This window comes from Leiobunum rupestre, chromosome 1, assembly GCF_980474605.1.
Source record: "Leiobunum rupestre chromosome 1, qqLeiRupe1.1.hap1, whole genome shotgun sequence".
NCBI classification, from domain to species: Eukaryota; Metazoa; Arthropoda; class Arachnida; order Opiliones; family Sclerosomatidae; genus Leiobunum; species Leiobunum rupestre.
This window is the reverse complement of record NC_143384.1, coordinates 32,311,676-32,324,399: the sequence shown is the minus strand read 5'-3', so window position 1 is coordinate 32,324,399 and position 12,724 is coordinate 32,311,676.

Sequence of the window (12,724 nt, the reverse complement as noted above, 5' to 3'; positions counted from 1 at the left end):
ATGGAAGTTCATAATCGATTTAAACCGATTTAGTAATCCGAAATACGTTATCAAACCAGGGTTTAATAAATAATTACAATAGACGCTTCAATAAAACATATTCAAGGAAATTGCCAAGAAGTAATATTTCCGAGATCCAGGACCTTCAAGTTACCGTTTATATAGTGCTTGTTGAAATAATGTAAAAATTTTATTTGTACCATATGTAGCAAGTGTTTCCTTATAACCAGTTACCTTTTTTGGTGACACATTAAGGCTTAGCAAAAACACGACGTTCTATTTGCAGGTGAAAAATTCCTATTATTTCAACAAGCACTATATAAACAGAGACTTGCAGGTTCTGGCTTTGGAAATTTTACTTCTTGGCAATTTCCTTGTGGAGGTTTTATTGAAGCGCCTATTAGCGGCCAACACAAGAATGTTATAAACTTATGGATTTTCGTTTTCTAAACAGACGCTTTGTGTTTTTTTAAAGCAAGTGTCGGCTCTAGGTGAAGTAGCTCTTTTTTTCAACGGATGTCGCTAGCGTCAAAATCAAAACAAGGTAGCTAAGCTACATTTTGACACAAAAGGCGGGACATAAAAGAACCCCTCGCGTTGATTGGCTCGTTTGTAAATTTGTCAATAACTTCAATTATAGTAATTGTTTACAATATATTTTATATGGGATGTGTAATTTAGGTGAAAGTTCACTAAGTAGAGGAAAAGTGGTTTAAATATAATACTCTATAATGGCTCGCTGACGACGTTATTGTTTCGCTATTTTGAATTTTAGCTTCCGTTCCCATTAATAGATGGCTCCACGCTCTCCACGAAAGTAATTTTTTTCGAAGGTTCGGATAGATTCATGGCCATCTCTAATAACAGGGGTCTTTTAATAATACAGGTGGCAATGATAGAGCCGACAGCAAATCGTCTACGTAATTTGAAAAACCTAATTTCTTGCCTTTTAGGGAATATTTACTACCCTATTTATGTTGTATCAACGATTTTAACATTTATGCCATTAGGGCTTTTTGGCGCTAAAAGCAAGTTAGCAGACGATTTTATGTAGCGACCAATTTAAAATTCCATAGTTTCGTTATTTACAGTTCCTTTAAACACCTTGTCTTATTCCTAAATATATATTTATTTCCTACGTTTTCAAAATTCGACCTTGTCTCTTTTTAAGAAATTTATTAGTTAGTATAGCTTTGGGCTACTCTGGCGGCGATGCTGGACGTCACCATCAGGGGGCCCGGGTGAAGCTCTATCGTTCTAATTGAAGTGACGGTCATTGGGAAGGGGTCGTCATAGGTGACCTTGTGGCCAAAGGTATCCTGGGTTTCCCCTTTCCCTTTATTATTCTCTCTCTCCGTTCTCTCACTGTTGGGATTAGCCGTCGCGAGTCCCCTTTAACCCTTTATCTTCCCTATGCGTTTCTTGCCAGTCCGAATTGAGGGTTGCCAATTATCTGGTTCGGAGAAATTCTCCGTTGTTGTATATTTTAAGAAATTTCGATAGTTTATTGTTTGAATGCCTGGCGACAGGATGGCGCCAGGTTTGACATTACTTTTAAGCAGTGATTTATTGGAGACGCTACGGCTGACCCTTTGATTGATCCCGATCGTGGGAACTGAAAGATGGAAACGAACATCATGTCGCCATCGTGATGATTGGTTGGGTCCGGCCAGGTTGACTGGTCTCGAGCCTGTTGATTGGGGTGGAAGTTCGCGCCACCAAAAACCACGTGACGAGGCCATGAACAAAATCGGGGTGTTGGCGCTCTTTTGGCAAGACTTGACCGGGTCTCACGGTGACACCGAGACCACGAGGGTGACCGGAGCGAAAAACTCCTGGGCCACAAGTGGCGGTCGGTCAGACGTATTCCGGGAGTCGCAGACGTTAAATAAGTGAACTCGCGCCTAAATGACCTCCGAGTGAGAAGCAGGCGACTCTACGGAGAAAGAAAAGTCAGGGAGTGTGTGCCGTGTGCGGACTGAAACGCGACCGTATGGTTCGCGGACGAGTGCGGGCTTAAACGCCGACGGTATGGACCTTGAACCGGACCTTTAAAATAAGTATCAAAATTTATTGACATAAGTGTCAAATTTCCATGTCTTCAATCGATCAATCTAATTCTTTTTTTTTATTCGTAATCATTAAACTTTCTTTTGTTAATTATATTTATGGCAACTCCCAATCATTTAATTTCAAGCATTACCCCTAGACACCCTATTCAACCTCGCTAACCCCACCAGTAAAGTTACGCGAGAGGGAGGACCATATTTTAATGTAGGCTTGGTCGCCGGGTTTCCTTTATTTTAGGAATAGCGACTTGGGTTTAAAAGTAAATCCCCTACATATATTAGAAGTACGGTCTTCGTAAAAGCATTTTATCTTATATTTATATTTTATGGTCGTCGTAGTGTGTGTTAGAAAACGAACTTTCCATTTTAGTTTCTACTCCCTTTAAGTAGGAACTGGTAACGCGGTTTTTGAAAAACAAAAATGAACTAAGAAATATGAATTGTAAATTTTGAAAACAGTAGAGCCAGGTCATTTCCTGTTTGAAAAATTTCTGTTAAAAACAATAACACGTACGCCGCCAACTAAAACGCGTCAAAATAATTTTGACAAATTCCCCAAACAAAACACTCAGGCCTTGTCAATCCGCTTACGTAACAGCGCAGACGCGATATAAACTAACGGAGATTCGAGGAACTAAATTTTTTATCAACCCTTCAATTGTCTAACCGAAATGAGTCTAGGTGGCGCCACGATCTTCTATGAAGTATGATCTAGCGTCTAATATTATCAAATTCGAGGAAAATGCCTAAATCTGGGCGTCGAATTTATTCTGTGTTACCATGAAGGAAACACCAAACAGTGTAATCGCTTCCCATAAAAAGTCCTTACGCTACAGGCTGTCAAACGCTAATAGCGTCTACTGACAAAAATTGAGAGTTGCATTTTGGGGGTTTTCAAGTTTCTACAAATAAATATATTTTTCATACAAGCTAACAAGAGTTGAATAACGCCAGGAAACACTACCGTTTTTAAGTTTCGTAACCTAAGAGCTAAAGCCAAGTAAGTCAAGACACGTGAATTTTGAAAAACATCTGAAATAAAAATCCTGAAGTGTTTCTAGATATAATGTGACTGCTATCTTCTTTATACTATATACCCATTATTATTGCAATAATTCTAACTATAAAAAAGCTAGTTTTTATCAAAACTGTTTTTTTAGACTTGATTAACCTTTGCCCTCAGGTAGCAATTTACCCCGAAAAATTACCCTTTCTCTTACACGGGTAGACTAACGCCTGCCAACACTGCCATTTTCGTAGTGCCTGACAACACTGCCGCCATTGTAGGGTCTTGTTCACCCAAGGCTGATTCTTTCAGGAAGCAAACTCTTTTTAACATTAAAACAATCAGGTCCTTAAAATTCTGAACGTATTTCACGCCTTAGAAAATTAATTAGTCCATTTTCATCGGCTTTCACTGGGAATCTCTAAGGCGTCAATATATTATCGTAAGTTTTCTTTGTATTAATAATAGAAGCTAATCCAAGCTAAAATTGAGTCGAGTTTGCGCTTATGAATAATGATGTATTTTCGGTTGTACATGATCACCCAAGCGCGGTTCACCAGTAATGAACCACAGTGCCATTAATATCCTTAATCAGATCGGCCAAATTGTGTTTGTGTATAATTATAATTTTGAAACAATTGACAAAGGCCTAACTTAACGCTTTTCGAGGATCGCGTATTTTTAGTCTCTTCAAGAATTGGTGTTAAGCCCCGTTAAAGGTTACCCAAATCCCTACATTTAAAATACATATTATCCATTGTTGTCGTTTAATAAAAGCGATTGTTAGGACTTGGAAATAAAATTGTTTGTACACAGGCCTAAAATATTCTGGTCGTACTATTAAATTTTATCACCAAAGATAAAAACTAATATTTAAAATCAAATCGTGCCAGATTTACGTAAAGTGAAATAATATACATTTTGCGATGAAGTAGGGTACGCGAAGAAACGGAACGTATCTACGGACTGAACTAAACGGAATGAACTGGAGTCGCTGCCCGAGCTTAAAATTATTGTAGTACAAAATGGTGACGCAAAGTTCAGTTTCGGCAACTGAAACCAAATTTATATTAAAATTAACGGATGTTCTTTACTTCTGCCCTCAAGACAGTGATGGGCATTTTTGAAAGATCATTCTCAGCTCACAAGCCGCTCAGGAACACGTTTGCTCTCTCATTAGCTCATTTTCGAATTGAATACTGCTAAAGCTCTCTCACGCTTAGATCACATAAAATATAATAAATTTCGCTCGTCTCATCAAACAGGTCAACGAACGTAGAAAACTGAATAATTTCTTTTAAAACCACTGAAAACCTAAACTAATTCCATCATATTACCTATATAATCAATAAAATAAATTCTAGAAGCTAACAAAATATAAAATTCTGAAAAATCAACGTAAAAGCATAGATTTATTAGCTTTTTTAGGTTAATTATCATTCGCTCGTTTCAGTTTGTCGTGATTTTAAGATGGAAAAAGACAGCTCTGCTCTTCTCTCCTCTCGCTCAATATATGACCAAGTGCAGCGCTCATCTCTAAGGACCGCTCACCTTCCGCCCGAAAGAGACACTCCTCTAACGCTCATTTAAACAAGCTAAATTTTATAGTATCGATCACTCTCGCTCATTAATAACTAAATATACAGGCAGCTCCACTCTTCTCTCAATTATTTGTTACTCCAAACCTCTCTAAAATGAGCGGAGCGCAGCCATCACTGCCCCAAGATATTATTCGGGTTCGTACACGACCTGGAAAAGTCGGGGAATTTGAAAATGTTTCCAAAAGGTCATGGAAAACTTAGGGAATTTGAAAATGATTCCAAAAGGTTATGGAAAACTTAGGGAATTTGAAAATGATTCCAAAAGGTTATGGAAAACCTAGGGAATTTGAAAATGATTCCAAAAGGTCATGGAAAACTTAGGGAATTTGAAAATGATTCCAAATGGTCAGGATATAGTCAGGGAATTTTGAAATGGTTTAAAAAGGTAGGGGAATTTTGAAATGTTCCAAAAAAGTAGGGGAATTTTGAAATGGTTTAAAAAAAGGGGAATTTTGAAATGGTTTAAAAAAAGGGGAACTTTGAAATGGTCCAAAAAAGTAAGGGAATTTTGAAATGTTCCAAAAAAGTAAGGGAATTTTGAAATGTTCCAAAAAAGTAAGGGAATTTTGAAATGTTCCAAAAAAGTAAGGGAATTTTGAAATGTTCCAAAAAAGTAAGGGGATTTTGAAATGTTCCAAAAAAGTAAGGGAATTTTGAAATGTTCCAAAAAAGTAAGGGAATTTTGAAATTGTCCAAAAAAGTAAGGGAATTTTGAAATTGTCCAAAAACGTAAGGGAATTTTGAAATGGTCCCAAAAAGTAAGGGAATCTTGAAATGGTCCCAAAAAGTAAGGGAATGTTAAAATGGTCCAAAAAAGTAAGGGAATTTTGAAATGGTCCAAAAAAGTAAGGGAATTTTGAAATGGTCCAAAAAAGTAAGGGAATTTTGAAATGGTCCAAAAAAGTAAGGGAATTTTGAAATGTTCCAAAAAAGTAAGGGAATTTTGAAATGTTCCAAAAAAGTAAGGGAATTTTGAAATGTTCCAAAAAAGTAAGGGAATTTTGAAATTGTCCAAAAAAGTAAGGGAATTTTGAAATGGTCCCAAAAACGTAAGGGAATTTTGAAATGGTCCCAAAAACGTAAGGGAATTTTGAAATGGTCCCAAAAACGTAAGGGAATTTTGAAATGGTCCCAAAAAGTAAGGGAATTTTGAAATGGTCCCAAAAACGTAAGGGAATTTTGAAATGGTCCCAAAAAGTAAGGGAATCTTGAAATGGTCCCAAAAAGTAAGGGAATTTTGAAATGTTCCAAAAAAAGTAAGGGAATGTTAAAATGGTCCAAAAAAGTAAGGGAATTTTGAAATGGTCCAAAAAAGTAAGGCAGTTTTAAACTGACCCCAAACAAATCAGGCAAATAAATTTTTGAAAGATGTATTAAAAATACATAATCAATATTTTTCAAGATTTAACCTCGAAACATTCATTTATTTTATCAAAATGGTCAGGGAAAACCTGGAAATGTCAGGGAATTTAATTCCGGAAAATTATACGAACCCTGTTATTTGGAGTAGTAGGCGACACGACTTTGCAAATTTTGTCTGGGCAATACCACATTGCAATGGAAGTGAAAATGTACTACTCTATCAAAAGCAGCTTAATTTTTGAATGTAGTATTGTCTAGACGCAATATTCGTCGTCGTGTATCCTACTACTTGCAATATTATGAGCGCAGAAGTAAGGAATAAAACATTTAGCTTCGCAAGCTCAAAATCGCGGAAACGTCATGGATCGAAGTTTACACGGGCTGACGCTGTAAAGATTACACTGCTTATTTTTAAACCACAGTTTTCTTATATACAGGGTGTTAATTCAAAACGGTACAGGACCAATAACATGTGTTTTAGCTAGGAATTTGAAATTTTCCGTACACAGAACGTATAGGGGTCACTAGATAACGGAAATTTCCATGACCTTGAACCATGTCGTCTTCAAGGTTATTCAAAAGTTATCTATAGAACCTTTAGAGATACAAAGTTGGTTTCCATTAGAAATTACGTATTTCCCGTCATATTTTAGGACTAAATATCTTTGGGCCTACCTAATTTGACCAATAACAACTCATGCTAGAGTATCAAAATTGGCTAGACATACTCATGGTTCAAGGTCATGGAAACTTTATCTCGAAAACCAATTGTTGTCAGTTTCTATAAGCTTCAGAAGTGCTTCGTAAATTAATATTTACTTAAAATATTAATTATTTGAAGAATAATTACTTGTAAGAGCTTTGAAGTTCTTATTAAATTAAGATTTAGTAAAAATATTAAATATTTATTATTATATTATTATGATTATAATTAAAAGGCACATTAATGGTTTATATTTAGGTCAAAATGATTTTATTAAAATCTGATATATTTAATTTAATTTAATGTTTTTTTATACAATTAAATGATTTTATACGATTGAACGATTTTATACGATTGAACGATTTTTATACGATTGAACGATTTTTATACGATTGAACGATTTTTATACGATTTAAGGATTTTTATACGATTAAACGATTTTTATACGATTAAACGATTTTTATACGATTAAACGATTTTTATACGATTAAATGATTTTTATACAATTAATGGCTCTTTTCCCGTAAATTTACTGATATTTTACTTTCACTAGTCAGCTTATCTTGAATTAACTTGTTGAGGTTAACGGTCGGTAATAGTGAGTGTAGGGAGCTGTTGGCTCAAACGCGTGGCATGCAGGGCTTGCCACCACCCTCCTACGCATTGTAACCGGCCACCTGAATTAATGGCTTCAAAAGTAACTTGATGGCATAGGCCTAAGGCGGTGCCAAGGGTATTAGCCTAGCTGATTATTATTATTAAATGAAATCAAAGTTGCTAATTCTATAAAATATTTATTTTTATTCAGCGAAAATCAGAAAATATTTACTTCTAATAAACAATTATTAATTTAGTAAATATTAAATATTAATTATTAATATTATTATAAATAATAATATTAATAAAAATATTAAGTTGACTTAAAAACTGGTGACATTATCTCAAATACCCCAAAAATAAAAACCAGACAATTAAAATCTATTATTACCCTTTTTTCTTATCAAATTAAAATTGAGACCAAAAATTTAAATTAGGGGCCATTAAACTTGCATATTCTCATCGAAAAAGCCGCTAACTTTAATGAGCCATGACCAAAGCCCCTGCTACGGGATAAAAATATAACTCTAATTAACGAAAGTGAAACTGAGAAGCAGCTAGTCTTTGTGGGAATTTTTAAAAGTATTTCCCCGTTATTTCACAAATATATTTTTGGGTGAGATTTTCCTGCTCTCCAACTGTTGCCATTCAAGCTAGCTGAAATAATTTCTAGACATTACTTTTTTTTCTCCCGAAGAAACAATTAATTTTATCGTGCCCATTGTTTCATTGTTTTAAGTTATTGTGAATCATTGTTTTGAACTCTAAATTTAAAGATATTATTTATAATACAATGACTCTATATTTACATTTTTGAATTTAAATTTTTGTTTAGACAGGAAAAATATTTGTTTCTTCGTAAAACATTTTTGATTTTGATTTTTATAACGTGTTTCCATAAGTAACGGAATTATTTTTTATATTTTTGATGATAAGTATTTCGCCAATAACCACATTAATCATTTAGTGACTAAGCACTGTCAACTGTACGCGATATGTTATTAGTCCTACCATAAGTAACATAACGATAAGTATGACACTTCCTAAGACAGTTTGTCTTACCATAAGTAACATAACGATAAGTATGACACTTCCTAAGACAGTCAGTCCTAACATAAGTATGACACTTCCTAAGACAGTTAGTCTTACCATAAGTAACATAACGATAAGTATGACACTTCCTAAGACAGTCAGTCCTAACATAAGTATGACACTTCCTAAGACAGTCAGTCCTAACATAAGTATGACACTTCCTAAGACAGTCAGTCCTAACATAAGTATGACACTTCCTAAGACAGTCAGTCCTAACATAAGTATGACACTTCCTAAGACAGTTAGTCCTAACATAAGTAACATAACGATAAGTATGGCACTTCCTAACATATTATGACAGACTAACATTTAACGAAATCGGTTACTGTCAAACTTATAACTGTTATGATACCTATGCTGCTACTTCGTGTTAGGTTTTCTTTTTAAATTATAAGATTTTTATTAAATTAATCGTTAATTTTAAATTGAGCTTTTAAGGTACTTAAATAAATGATCAGATTCTAGAATTTTGCTACTTTCCGTGATAAATAATAAACGAAAATGCAGAAATAACGCGTGACCTTTTGAAATGTCAACTTTTCAAGAGGAGGCAGATTCGGGCAAGGCTTAAAACAAGACATACATGATACTTCAACGGATTCTAAATTGTAGTAGAGAGGAAACTTAGCTTGGGGACAAACTGTAAACACCGTTAATATTTGTATTTTTTTATTTGATCTGTATTCGTTATTACAATAAATATACCATTTGGAAATAGAAAATATGCTACAGCCCGGGGTAGGTCCTTTAGTTTTTAATGATATTTTTTATTGCATGGATTTGTTTGTATATTGCTCGAGGGCCTCTTGTTATTAACGCGTTTGATGATAGGCCTAGGCTTAAGATATGTTTTTTCGCGTCTAGGGCACGGTTTTTCCCACCGTCGCTAACAGATGGCGCCATTTGCCGTTTTAGCATCGTTATTTGATACTTTTGGCGATGCGATTTTATTTAAAACAGCGATACGTAATTTGAGCGAGCGAATTTGAGAGTTCTTATGACGATAATATTTCGGTGCGCGTTTGTTAGACAATTGAATGGTTGATAGAGATTTTAGTTCCTCGGATCTCGGTTAGATGATACCTCGTCTGCGTTGTTACGTAAGCGGATTGACAAGGCACTAGTGTTTGGTTACCATGATTTGTGATGATATTTTGTTAAATACGTCTTATATTGACGCGTTTAAGTGGGCGGTTTGTTAATATTGTTTTTAATAACAAACTTTTCAAACCGGAAGTGAGATGTCGCTACTGTTTTTAACTTTTTAAAACTCGTTCATTTATTTATGCATATTCAAAAACGGTGATTCAATAATTTCAATTAAATTAAAACTTGGTTTATTTTGTATAAAAACATGTTGGTTACACTTTTAAAATTTATACAGAGGTTAAGTTTGTTATATTTTTTTTATATTGTTACAAAAAATAGCACACAAGTTTTACATATTTGTTTGTCATGTTTTACTTACGTTAAGTGTTTAAAAAAATTTAAGTTAAAAGTTTAAACAAAGATGAGCGATTCGGTTATGTATCAATGTCAATTATCTCAGCGGAATGAAATTCCAATTTGGTGAAAAAAGTCCGGGATAAGTCGGGGATTTAAATAATATCGAAAAAATTCAGGAATTTAAATAATATCGAAAAAATTCAGGAATTTAAATAATATCGTAAAAATTCAGGAATTTAAATAATATCGTAAAAAGTCGGGGATTTAAATAATATCGTAAAAAGTCGGGGATTTAAATAATATCGTAAAAAGTCGGGGATTTAAATAATATCGTAAAAAGTCGGGGATTTAAATAATATCGTAAAAAGTCGGGGATTTAAATAATATCGTAAAAAGTCGGGGATTTAAATAATATCGTAAAAAGTCGGGGATTTAAATAATATCGTAAAAATTCAGGAATTTAAATATCGTAAAAATTCAGGAATTTAAATAATATCGTAAAAGTTCAGGAATTTAAATAATATCGTAAAAGTTCAGGAATTTAAATAATATCGTAAAAGTTCAGGAATTTAAATAATATCGTAAAAAGTCGGGGATTTAAATAATATCGTAAAAAGTCGGGGATTTAAATAATATCGTAAAAAGTCGGGGATTTAAATAATATCGTATGTGAAATAGTTTTAGTCAATAATTCAGAAGTTAATTAAAATATTTCGGCAACGCAAACATTCGCTATTTTCAGTGTAGACTGTAGTGGCAAAATAATTCCCAAACGGCAGTGTTGTCAGAAAACTTTCGTTTTCCCAGCGAAGGAAGGAAATTAATATTTTGCTGCGCGGGCAGCGTGGTATCGACTATCCACCATAACTAAAATATTAATATAATATTATAATATTATTTTATAATTATAATATTTATAATACAAACGCTTCTGGCCAAGAACTAAGTCAGTTCGTAAACTTGTCTTCAAGGTTTAATTTTCGAGATAAAATAAATATTCGCAAACCGCGTTAATTCATAAAATTCCCGTTAGGACGAGCTGACATCAAAATAGCTGTGGGGCTCCTTTTGTGTTTAAAAATACAAAGCTTTCAAACAACGATTAGGTTGTCCAGTGAAAAACAAAGCGGAATTTCAGGCATTTGGAAAGAGAAGACGCGTTTTGAAATCCATCTCGCCGCGGCTAAAGTCGGGAAGGAAGAACGGAATTGCGCGCGCTTTAAGGTCTGGCTTCGTGCCATCTCTCTCCATTCGACTCGAAAAGCAAAACATCTAATGAATTCTTTTGATCTTTGCTATTCCGCCCGGGTGTCTCGAAGAACCGATCTCCAGGGTGCAATTAGCGAACAAGATGGCCCAGGATCCCTAATTTTAGTTTCACAACACCGTCGCTTGCTAGAATCACTGGATTTTGCACCGGGTTACCTGATTTAAATCAGATGATTTATTTCCACAAAAATGATGGGTTTAGTTCTATCATAAGTAACATAATATATACATTCTTTTTTTGGGGAATTTGCTGGGCGCGTTCATTTTGAGTTTACCCCCCTTAACCCCCCATTCTCCATATCCTGGGACCAAAGACCCGAGCCTAGACCCCCCCACCGGTGGTTCCAGGTAATGGCCGACTAGCGGGCGGCCAAAAAGAGGGGTCGAAAAGACCGCGAAAAAGAGTGTTAATACCACCTTAGGCCCAAATCAACTAGCGACTTTTAATGCCTTTAATTCCGGTGACCGGGTTGTGGCAAGCCCTTCATGCCACGCGAGTTTTTACGGAAGGAGAAACTCAACGTGGAGGAAGTTGTTCCAAGTTTTCACCTAGTACCGCAAGCTGGGATCGAACCCGGCTCCTCTTGCTGCGAGGTGAAAGTGTTAGCCACTCCGCCACCCCACCAAATATCGCCTCATTTGCATATCAAAGGATCGACAAGACGTTCAATATACTTACGCGTACCTTATTTTGCCTTGAAAAAAATAGTTTTTGGCCTAAAAAGTTGAAACTCAAAATAACGACAAGAATTTGGGTTTGAATTTTCGCCGCCATCTTGAGGTGTATCGCCAGCGCCAGTAGCATCTTAGTGCGAACTATCCTAATTTTTTAAATGGCGCAATTTAGGCTTAGGTCTCGTATAATTGGAACGCGCCGCGCGTGCAAAACAAATCTTTCGCGTCTTCAGCAGCGCGCGCTTTTATGTTGTATTTATGTGTCGTCGATTTCTCACCAGATGTCACAGCTGACGCGCGCTTTTCAATTTCCCGAATTGTTTTTATTTTATTAAAAATTAACCACTTAATATTTTTTATGCGGTTTTCGCCATAAACTTTAGTTTATAACGGGCTATAGGGCTATCTAACTGGTTAAATCTTGACCGTTCCCCTTTAAAATAACTAGGCCTAGCAATTATTTCCCAAATTTCATAGACCAGGGCATTCCAGCATCGTATCAATTGTTAAATTGTTTTTAGCTTATACGTTCTCCATTACCTAAATGGGCTATTATTCTGAAAATAGTAGCGTTCAAATATTTCGTTGTGTAAAGTGCAATATGATACTCAAATCGAAAAAAAATCCACTGAGAAACAAAATTTAAAAACTCACTTTTAAAGCAAGTGTCGGCTCTAGGTGAAGTAGCTCTTTTTTCAAACAGATGTCGCTAGCGTCGAAATCAAAACAAGATGCTGAAGCTACATTTTGACCCAAAAGGCGGGACATAAAAGTATGCTTCGCGTTGATTGGCTCGTTTGTAAATTTGTCAGTAACTTCAATTATAGTAATTGTTTACAATATATTTTATATGGGATATATAATTTACGTTAAAGGTCACTAAGCAGAGTAAAAGTGGTCTAAA